The sequence below is a fragment of the Lontra canadensis genome, unplaced genomic scaffold (genome assembly GCF_010015895.1).
Source record: "Lontra canadensis isolate GAN:19392208 unplaced genomic scaffold, GSC_riverotter_1.0 scaffold111, whole genome shotgun sequence".
Lineage (NCBI taxonomy): Eukaryota > Metazoa > Chordata > Mammalia > Carnivora > Mustelidae > Lontra > Lontra canadensis.
Window position 1 is genome coordinate 1,618,883 of NW_022631105.1, and position 11,886 is coordinate 1,630,768.

The following is an 11,886-nucleotide window of genomic DNA, read 5'->3' on the forward strand; positions in this document are numbered from 1 at the left end:
TCTCCCAGGTACGCCTTTTCACACAGCTAGCCACACACGACCTCTGTTTTGAGATTGACCTTGGGTCCTCTCGCTCAGAAGGCCCCACACCCTCTCTTGGAGCATTCCTCCTGACAGTCAAGGCTTCGTGGTGGCTGGTGGCTGGTTCCTGTGATATTATCCAAGGAAGGGGACCAGGGTCACACTTTTTTGATTTCTCAGTGCCTGGCATAAACGTCTTTAGCAAGCACCTGTTTGCTGGTTGCTTGAAGTGGAGATGTTTGAAAATTTTACAGCAACTAAGTTGGGATCCCTGGCCTGGTGATTTGGGGTTCGAGGTTCCTGCAGGAGATTGTGGGCTCACTTTGGTTGGGTTATAACCGAAGTTGCAACATATGCACTTCTTCAGATAATTTGAACAGGTTCTCCAAAACTTATCTGCTGGTCTTGTACTAACAATAATGAGCTTGGATAGAATTTCACATTTCTGTGTTAATGAGGATGGCTAACATTTATGGCATGTTTGCCATGAGGCAGGCCCTTTCCTAGGCTTTTTAAAGTCCCCTATGATCCCAGAGGCAGCAGGATGAGGGTACAAAGCCGGAACAGGGTGCTGGTTGGCCCTCCTCGCTTCACTGGGCAGGGTGGGCAGGCGGTGTCCGTATCCGCAAGAGGAGGGTGTTGTTGTGTCTGTCTACCCTCTGACCGAAACACGGAGTTTGCAGAGGCTGGTCATGCCAGCGGGAAGGGCCCTTTTAAAAACACTCACTGCTTTACTCACCAGAGCGCTGCTGCTAGGAAGCATCTTTCGTATGCTGTGTCTGTAGTGTTTGAACTGTATTTGGGGGGCGGGTGTGGAATAGAAAGACAAAGAGAGAGTAACTACCCTGAGGAAACCAATATCTATCACCCGACAAGCAATTTTATTGGAGGTTGGAACTTGGTGTGGGAGAAGTGGGAATAACGTAGACAGAATAATTTTCGTATTAGCTCAGAGTAAATCTTTAGCAAGAATCAGATGGTGCCTACACGCTAGCTTTTAAATTAGCTGTGTTTTAAATAGCAGAGTTTAAAAATACACAACTATAAATCAGGATGCCATTGTAAATCAAGGTCTCGCATTACCGAACTTTGTGTCTCCTTTGTGAAATGTATGATGAATCTTTCTGTTGCCAGGAAAATGGTCCTTCCTGTTGCGGGGACGGAGTGTGGCTCTGAGAGTCCCCTCACCCTGGGGCAGCCGGCATACAGTCTGTCCAACTGTCCAGGACTTCAGGGGTGACCGTCCACCCCAACACACATTTCCTCATTTTGCTTTCTTTTTGGCACGGTCACTTTGCCATGATGAAGACATTTTCCTCATGACAAACTCTGTCCCGGCCCTAGAGTTTTGTCAAGCTGAACCCCCACAACTCGAGATGCAACAGCTCCAGGCGAGGCCACCTCTCCGGGCTTGGTGTCGACCCAGAGGCTCATCAGAATTTCATCGTGAAAAATGAGGCAGGTCTGATATTTCATTTCTCAATTCATTTTTCCAAGAGAATAAATAGAAAACAAATTCTTTTGTTTGAGTAAAGTGTATCTTTAATATAGCATCAGGGGCGGGCTTCAGTGATCGACGGGCGAGCGTTCCATGGGCTCCCGAGAGCAGCCAGAGGTAGCTGCTGGAGAAGTTTCTGCAGCTTTTAGTGGTCTGTTTCTGCCATATGACTCCTGAGACAGGAACTGTCTATGTGCGAGATTTTACGACCTCAGTATAGATCCAAAGCTTTTAATGCACCTTTCGCCTTTATCATAATGTCACTGGGAAAACCAGAGTGGGCCAGAATGGTCTTCTGACAGAGAAGTGCATGTTTAATTATGTCGGGATGGCTCTTTTTCCCACTGCCTCGCACGTAAAGATTTTAGAATAGTTCCTCGCCTATCTGGTCACATGGCCTCTGAAGAGCATTAGACGGGAGGTGGTCCTTTTTGTTGCCAACGCACCAGCCACTGCGGTGTCCCCCCGGGGCCTCGGGAGCCCCTGGAGGTACCTGGCGGCTGCGATCAAGACACAGACCAGTGGCCTCACGGCAGACGTCAGCACAGTCACTCTCGTCTGACTGACTCCGGCGTCTGGCTTGATCCTGCTAAGTGAGCTTGTTGAACAGCTTAACTTAGCTGATCACTTGGGGGCCCAAGTGTTCATTCCCAGAAGACTTGCTGAGTCCTTTCACGGCAGGAGAGATGTCCTAAAAGCTTTCTGCAACAGAGCCTTCGATGAGATAAGAATATAAGGCTGAACTCAGGGTCCAACCTCCTGCTCATGACTGGTATCTGGGGCTCTACGTTCTGGGATGTTACTGGTCCCATTAATGGTGTTACTGGTACTTGTTGGGTATTTAAATAAACCTCCAGGTGCTTTTTGAAAAATACCTTGGGACCGCAATAGTCCTAGTTTACGGGAAGACCTGGCTGTCCTTCCTGAGGATGGCAACATAAATCAGATTTCTTTTCTTTTGTTTTAGATCCAAATTTTCTGTATATGGTTTTAATTAGGGTATAGTTTCTTTTTCTTTTTAAAAGAATTTATTTATTTATTTTACAGAGAGAGAGACAGTGAGAGAGGGAATGCAAACAGAGGAAGTGGGAGAGGGAGAAGCAGGCTTCCCGCTGAGCAGGGAGCTTGATGCAGGGCTTGATCCCAGGACCCTGGGATCATGACCTGAGCTGCAGGCAGTTGCTTAACTCACTGAGCCACCCAGGCATCCCTTAATGAGGGTTTTTAACATTAAGAGCACAACCTTGGCCTTGTTGTCTGAATATCAATACTTGGTTTGTTGATATGTAAGGCACATCAATTTCTTCTCAAAAAATAACTTAACATACAACTGATATATTAAAAATGAACATATTTAATGTATATAATACGATGAGTTTGGGTGTGTACCTATAATACATTCAGCACAATCAAAGTAAAAATCTTATCTGTCACCTCCAAAACTTTGCTCATGCCCCCTCCCCCACCCCTTTCCTGGTAAGAGTATTTGACATGAGATCTACACATCTTTCTTTCTTTCTTTTTTTTTAAAAAGAGTTTATTTATTTGAGAGAGAGAGAGAGAGGGAGAGGAGGTGCAGTGGAGATGGGCAGAGGGAGAGGGAGAAGCAGACTCCCCGCTAAGCAGGGAGCCCAGTGCAAGACTCCATCCCAGGACCCCAGAATCAGGACCTAAGCCGAAGGCAGACGCTTAATCACTGAGCCACCCAGGTGCCCAGGATCTGCACTCTGAACTCATTTTACGGTATACAGTACAGAATTGCTAACCATACGCACTATGTTGTACAGAGATTTCTAGAAGTTAATTATTTATTTTTAAAGATTTTATGTAGTTATTTGACAGAGAGAGAGAGAGAGAGAACACAGCAGGGCAGTGGCAGGGAGAGGGAGGAGCAGACTCCCTGCTGAGCAGAGAGCCCAGTGCGGGGCTGGATCCCAGGACTCTGGGATTATGACCTGAGCAACAGATGCTTAACCGACTGAGCCCCCCAGGAGGCGTCCCTCTAGAAATTATTTAACTTGCATAACCAAAACTTTATACTCACTGAACAACTGCACATTTCTCCCTTCCCCTTCTCCCTGGCAACTCTCATTCTGCTCTCTGCTTTTACGAGTTTGACTCTTTTGGATTCCTCACGTTAGTGGGATCACACGGCATTTGTCCTTCTGTGTCTGGCTTATTTCGCTGCCGCATTGTCCTCCAGGCATATCTGTGTTGTAGCAGGTGTCAGGAGGTAACATATATTCTGTTGTAAGACCAAATAAGGTCCGACTGTATGTCTACATCCCGTTTTCTTTATTTGTTCACTTACTGATCATGACCATTTAGGCTGTTTCCCTATCTTGGCTATTGTGAAAACTTGGCTATTGTGGAAACAGGGGTCGGTCCTGATACCTCTTTGAGATCTTAGCTAACCTTATCAATTTTACTTATTTATTTTTCTCTATTTTTCTTAACTTAAATTTTGTTAGTTAACATACAGTGCACTATTGGCTTCTGGGGTAGAACTCACTGATTCATCCCTTCCATGCAACACCCAGCGCTCATCCTAACAGGTGTCCTCCTTGATCCCCATCCCCCATGTAGCCCATCCCCACCCTTCCCCCATCAACCCTCAGCATGTTCTCTATCATTAGGAGTCTCTTATGGCTTGTTTCTCTATCCATTTTTTTTCCCTCCCTTCCCATATTCTCATCTGTTTTCTTTCTTAAATTCCACATATGAGTGAGATCATATGATATTTGTCTTTCTCTGACTGACTTGTTTCACTTAATTTAGCACCCTCAAGTTCCAATCATGTTGCTACAAATGGCAAGATTTCATTTTTTGAAGACTAAGTAATATTCCACTGTCTGTATACACCACATCTTTCTCTGCTCATCAGTCGATGGACATTTGGGCCCTCTCCATAGTTCAGCTATTGTTGACAATGCTGCTACAAATATTGGGGTGCATGTACTCTTTCAAATCTGTATTTTTGTATACTTTGGGTAAATAACAAGTAGTATTGCTGGGTCATAGGGTAGCTCTATTTTCAACTTTTTGAGGAAACTCCATGCTGTTTTCCAGAGTGGCTGCACCAGCTTGCATTCCTGCCAACAGTGTAGGAAGGTTCCCCTTTCTCCGCATCCTTGCCAACATCTGTTGTTTCTAGCGTTGTTAATTTTAGCCATCCTGACGGTGTGAGGTGGTATCTCATTGTGGTTTTGTATCCTTATCAATTTTAACTTTCAGTTATCTATAATACAAATATCGTGAGAAGCTAATTGATTCAAGATGGATTCTAGACCTAAAGGTAAAACCCGCAATGCTGGGGTGCCAGGGTGGCTCAGTCTGAGCTGAGAAGCCTGCTTCTCCCTCCCTGACTCCCCCTGCTTCTGTTCCCTCTCTCGTTGTGTCTCTCTGTCAAATAAATAAAATCTTAAAAAAAAAAACCACACACACACACAAACACACACATACACACACACCCCACTATGAAACTGCTGTTAGATGTCTTAGGAGAGAACAGAGATGACCCTGGCTGTGGCGGTCCCTTCGTAGATACAGCAGCAGAGACACGGTCCATGAAAGGACTCATTAAAACTAGACTCCCGCTCTGCGATGGGCCATGCCAGAGAGTGAGGCAAAGTTCTGAACAGACACCTAATCAAAGAAGATGCGGAGATGACAACCAAGCTCATGAGAATGTGCTCCACGTCCTATGTCATGAGGGAAAGCTAATTAAAAGTGATGAAACACCACTGCATGTGCTCACACTACACGAACACACTCATCTGGAAACACACGGAGAGAGTGGGGCTCAGACTCATGACGGAGAGACCAAGAGTCACACGCTCTTCTGACTAGCCAGCCATGCACCCCACACTGTATGTGTGTGTGTTTTTTAATTGAATTGGGACCATAGGTACACATGGTTTCTTGGTTCCCCCTTTCCTGTATCCTGCTCTCTCTCATTCCTATTTCTGGTTCCCTGGAAATGTCCAGCCATTCTCTGCGGACCTTCAAGCCAGGAAGGAGGCACTGGCATGTTGAGAGAAGGCTTTGCATCCCTGTTGAGGCTTATCCCTGCTGGGCTTCGCCGTAGGGTGGGTGGGAGTGCCAGGGTGCTCGGTAATTATCTGGGAGCCATCCCATTACTTAGAGAAGAGCCCTCCTAGGTGAGGCTGGTCTCTGGCCCTGCATGCCGGGGCATGGGGGTGATATCAGCCTCTCCCATCCCAAATGTCATCTCCTGAGCTCTGAATGTCTCCTGGTCCTCTCCCTGGACTGTACCCCACCTTTCCTGCTTCTAGCTCTTTGGGATTTTGATTAAAAATTTTTTTTTTTAGGATTTCTTTCTGGCACTTAATCCTGGCCTTTGGCTTTTCTTGGAGATTTACTGCTGCCCACAGTCTGACATCACATCAAGAAAAGAAAAAAACAACACAAAATGGAATGAGACCCTGTAGGGACCTGGTCGAGTTTCCCCCAAACTTCACTTCCCCTTTCTTTTTTATTCTCAGGAGAATAGAGTTCATGCATGGATCCATTGAGTACTCACATTACGGGTTGGATTGTGTTGAAGTCTTAAACCTGCAAAGGCAACCTTATTTGGAAACAGGATCTTCCCACATGTCATCAAGTTGAGGTCATGCTCAGTTAGGATGGGCCCTTGTCTGGTGTCCTTATAAGGACAGACACAGAGGCAGACACAATGGGGAGATGGCCACGTGGAGACAGAGGCCACAACTGGAGGGGCACATTTGCAAGAGAAGGAATGCCAAGAGATGTCTGCTTCCACCAGGAGCTAGCAGAGCCACACAGGTCATTTTCTCTTCTAGAGTATTCCGAGGGAGTGCAGCCCTGCTGACATTTTCATTTCAGTCTTCTGGCCAGCGGAACCATGAGAGAATGTGTTTCTTCTGTTGTAAGCCCCCAGTGTGCAGTCCTTTGTAACAGCAGCCCCAGGACACTCGCACTTCCTACGCGCCAGGAGCGGTGTGAATTCAACAGCAGGCAAAGCTGACTTTCCTTCTGTGTCACTTGCAGATGCCCCTCCACCCTTTGCCCTTTGTTTTGTGGCCTGGAAGGCTGATTCGGTGGAGCCCCCACCCTCTGGTTTCTGGTGAGGGTGGGCAATGAGGAGCAGCTATGGAACTGGGGGGAGGGCATATAGGACCTAGGCTCCCTCACCGTGGGGCAGTTAGCACTGGCCGGACTTCCCTGAACTGACGGTCAGGCGGCACCCCCCCCCCAGCTCTCCTTCCCACAAACATCCCCCTCCAGACTGAGTCCCTGCCCTGGGGTGCTGCCTCACCCCAGCCTTCCCTGCCTCCATCCACATCTTGGGAAATGGCTCTTTTAATAAACTGTCCTCAATGAAACCAATAAAAGATCCCCCTCTGTTTCCTGCTTGGGTCCTTCCTCAGCCTCCTGCTTTTATGGAATTCACCTTTTCAGGAAGAAAAATGAAAACCAAGATAAGTAAGATATTGCATGTCAGTGCCACATCCCGTGGCCCAAACGAAGCACTGAAGGGACAGCTTGGGCTGGTGGGGGCTTCGATCGACCGTTAGAGCGTGGCATGAGAAGGCCTCCTCGAGGTCATGTGGGTCATGATCTTTCTCCTCCTTGTTTCCCTAAAGGAAGTGTTGCCCAGGGAAGAGCGGGAAGAGCGAGAAGTGCGGTCTGTGCAAAGGCCCGGAGGCTGGCGGGGCTGGCACGGAATGAGCCGAGGCCGAGGCGGGGCAGATATAAGTGGGTTTACCTCTCCTTTCTGAAGCTGCAGGGTGCTGCGTGACAGGGTTGCGTGGTGTTCCTTTTTACCCAGCCCTCTCTCACGCCGGGGCGGCCTCCTCCTTGCTTGCTGGCGGGCTGCTTCCATCCACAGCCAGCATTATGCTAACCCCTGAGGTCAGTGTTTCCAATAGTCCATCTCTCCAAACCCCGAGGTGTAGACCCGTCCCGAGGAGTCCTCGATTGGTTCACTGCAGGGCCTGTCTGAGCCGTAGGTTAATATATTAATGAAGACCGTGGCTGTAGCCCCATGTTAAATAATGACCGTGACCGATCGGAAGAACAACACTCCCTTCTCCTGCGCCATGCAAGATGGATGGCTCTGTCAACAGCACTCAAAAATACGACAACCTTTTATTCCTCTGATGCTGGGATGAGTGTGTGTTCATTTCTACGCTATCACAAAAAAACTCCTCATGACGATTCTGAGCGAAAAACACATTAAATCATCACGTTAATTATATCGAAACAGAACGCTGAGATTCTGTTGCGAATCTAAACTTGGCGTCGGCAGCTTATCTAATATTTTATTTCCATTCAGGTCATATTAGTCAGTTGGGCAAAAGAGGCCGTATTTATTTATCTTATTGGTTTATTTTGGTCAAGTAGCAAATTATGACAGAAATATAATAATTCCTCTATTTTTGTGTGTATCTCACAATTACGTAGGAACTTGACATTTGAAATGTCGTCTCGAGGCAGTATAAATATTAACACTTCCACAACTGTCCCTTCTACTTTGCCAGAGGAGCTCCTGGTATTCTGGATTCTGTTTTTTTCTCTGAATTCAGAATTTTCTCTAAAACCTGAATTTAGGATTTTTTTGCACGTGGCATGACATCCACATACAAATGGGTGCAGAGAGAGTCCCACATGCCGGCAGACGGCAGCTGGGGCCGATGGGGGCAGGCCTCTCTGTGCAGCCACCACACCTCACATCGTGTGGTCCAGGGAGACCGTAGGGACCCAGACTCCTGGAGCCCCAGGATTCCCCAAGGGGGGGGGCAAGTGCGACCCCAGCGGATGGCCTCCCTTCAATGGCCTGTGCTTGTTCCCCTTGAGCTTTCACACGACTGAGGCCCGGCTCCTACCCTGCGCTTGGTCTCATTGGGCCTCAGTCAAGATCGTGTTTCTCCACGGAAGGGTCTTCCAGGGTCAGACTCATTAATTCAGTATATTTTTCAATGTTCAGGGTCTTGCCCTGAGCTTTACAGGTTCAGAAACTCGATTTCAGCAGACGACCTAGAACTGACTCTGGGTGTGGAACAGACCCATGCTCTTTATATTGTTATCATGGATGTCGGATGGGGTGCTGGAGGGCAATGCCGGTCCTCCACTCACGGGATGGAAGGAGACCCCTGACTGCAGTAGAGCCTTCCGATGAGAACACCCCTCCTTGTGGTCAAGCTTCTCTCTTTCACAGCAGACGCCTGGCACTCGGTGGAGGCCACTCTCTAGACTCTGTGGAGCCAGGATCCCTGAGGGAGAGGCAGGGCTGGAAGCAGGACCTGAGATGGAGGCAGGTAAGTGGTCAGGGACTCATGCTGCAGGGCCCAGCCACACTGTCAAGTTGGGGGTTCATGGAACCCTGACCTCGCAGAAGTCTGAGAGGGTGTGGGGTGATGGCCATCTGCAGGGCCCAGAAAGAGAGGAGTGGAGACCACTCCAGCCTTCCCAGGATGCCCCCTGAGGCTGCCCCTTGGAGGAAGAGCCCTGAAATGGCCAAACCGTAGTCTGAGGGGGTGAGCGGGGTGGCCCCACGAAGGAAGGAGTATCCTCATCACAAGACCATAGGCTCCCGAGGACGGGGCGGCCCCACGAAGGAAGGAGTATCCTCATCACAAGACCATAGGCTCCCGAGGACAGGGCCGTCCCTCTGCCGCAATCCACCCAGCGAGTGGGCGCTGGGTTTCAGGGCTGCCTCCCTGGTGTCTGTTAATGTCCCCTGTCTACTTTCCCGGTCTTGCATTTACTGCTGCATCTCGGCTGCTCGGCTGCCGGCTCACAGAGCCCACTCCCTTTCCGTCTGATTTCGGATGGTTGTTGAAACACAGCGTGAAAGGCAAAGGCAGTGCTCCTGCTCCCGGCAGCAAAGAAGGTCCCAAGCCACTTCGCATGCAGAACGAGACCTTCTGGCCGCGTGTCCTGTGGAGCCATGGCTTATTGGGTAACGGTTTTTAACATCACCACCGTAAGCAGAGGTAGTCGTCATTGAGAAGTCACCACCCTTGTAATCACTTGGGAAAAATTCATGCATTTGCAGGTTTGACGATTGCTATATCAAGGGAACACTAAGCAAGCGGGATTTCTCTGTCCACACATTTAAGTACTCGTACATTTTAAACACTGTTCAATCAAGCAGTGGTCTCAGAGGCATGGGGCGAATGATGCACAGTTCCGTGTGCTCACCCCAAATCTGGTTTTGAGCTTGCCATGTCCTAGTTCAGCCAGTCCGTCTCTTCGGAGCAGGGGTCAGGGAGCATAGGTGCCCGAGGAACCCATTCTCCCTCTTCACATGAAGTGGCCAAACCTGATTCCACGCAGAGGCCGTTCCTTTCCTCACGCTCACATATCGTGGTCTCGAACGTAAAATGGAGCTATAATTTTTGTTTCGATCGTCAAAGATGATGTAGAGAACTCACGACGGAAAGGCAGGGCTCTGGTATCTGCCAGTGTCCGAGCTCCCCGGCGCCTTCCTTGAGGATGTCCCAGGGACCCTGCCGCCTCGTCGCCCTGACCTTCCGAGGACTTCCTGCGGCCCTTCTAGGAGGGCGGGTCTGCGAGTGACCGTGCGCCTCGACCTGCCTTCTCAGAGTGTCTCTGTGCTCCCTTCGCTCCTCAACGACAGCTTCACGAGGACGTAGGGTTTGGGCCGACTGACGCTCTTTTCTTCCAGGGCCGGGAGGCGTCAGGCTGCTTGCTCGGCCTCTGTGGTTTTCCATGAGAAACCCGCGGCCCTGCGAACTCTGCTCCTTTGTCCGCACTGCTCAGTTTCCCTCCCGAGCCTTCCAGACTTTTCCTTAGTCTGCAGTTCCCGGAAGTTTAATTTCGACGCATCTTCAATGAATGGGGTTTAATCCTGTCAGAGGGAAGCGGACTTGTTGAATCTGGAGGTTTATGCATTTTACCAGTTTCCCAAGTTTTCGGCCAGCGTTTCCTTGAACCCTCTTTCAGCTGCTCTCTCTTCCCTTTCCCGCCGGGGCCCTGAGGAAATGGACGCTGGACCCGGTGGCTGTCCCGCGGTACGTGCAGCTCGGAGCGCTGTTTCCTGTCATCGTCTCCGTCTGGTCGAGGTGGGATAAAGTCCCCTGCTGTGTCCTCACGGTCGCTGCCTCCTCGTCTGTCCTTCCTGCCGCGCCGGGTGCCGCGTCTTTCCAGCTCCATGATTTTCGTTCCTTATTTACTAGGATTGCTTTTTAGGTGAAAACCACCGCCCCGCACCCCTGGTCATCTGCTAATGACATGAAGGTCGTCAAGACCGCGTGGCTTTTCCTAACTGCCCTCGCCACAGAGGACGCCTCGGAAAACGCGCCACGTGCGCTCCCGGGAGCCGCCCTGCGCCGGCCACTTCCGGCTGGGGGCGCCGTGCAGCCGAGCGCCGTCGCCGCGAGGAGCGTGGCCCCAGCCCGCGGCTTTCCCGACCTCCCGAGGAGTCCCCGCGCCTCGCGCACCGGCAGCGACGCGGCCCTCGACCCGCCGCTCGCGCGCCCCCGCGCCCGGGGCTCCCGGGGACCGGGGCCGAGCGCCACGGGCCGCCCCGTCGCTTCCGCGGCCTCTGAGAGGAGCTTCTGGAACCAAGAACGGGACGCGGGAGTCGGGAAGTTCGTTTTTTCAAGTGACTTTGACTCTTCGCCGCGGTTCTAGTTTCCGCTCGTTTCCGGGGACGCGGCGACTCCCTGCGCGAGTCGCCAGCGTCCGCCTCAGAGTCCTCGGGGCTCACGGGGGCGCCACTTCCGGGTCGGGGCGTGACGGGACCCCGCGGCCTCGGACGTTCCGCGCCGGGCCGGGCCTGCCTTCGCGAGCGGCGCTCCCCGACGGCCGGGCGACGGCGGCTCTGAGGCGCTGGGTTGCGCTGTCGGGCTCCGGGGCCCCGCCGCCTCCTGCTCGTGTCGCCGGAAGGGGCAGACGGACAGTCCTCAGGCCACGCCGCCCGCCGCTTCCGGACGTCGCGACTGCGTCTGGGTCCTCTTGCCCGAGCCCGGGCCGCCCCCGCGTCTCCGCGTGCGGGGCGGGGGCGCGCCAACAGGGCCCGCTTGTGGGCGGCTCCGCGCTCGGCCGGGCGCTCGGTCACCGGCCCTCTTTGCGCCTCCGGCCACCGCGTCCGCTCCGGTGCGGCCTGCTGTGCTGACGAACTGGCCCGGACGCTCGCGCACGCTCGTCTCTTTCCCCACGTGGACGCGCCGGAGCCGAGACCTGCACGTCCCGTCCCGGGTGTACTTGTAACCGGACCCGTGCACGTTCTGCCCCTTCTAGGTCGGTGGCGGGCGCAGAGCACGCGGGGACCGGCGCACTGAGTGACGGAACCGAGGAGAAGGAGAAGAGCGTGATTGCGGGACCCCCGCGGGCCCCCCCCCCGCCAGGCCAGGTCT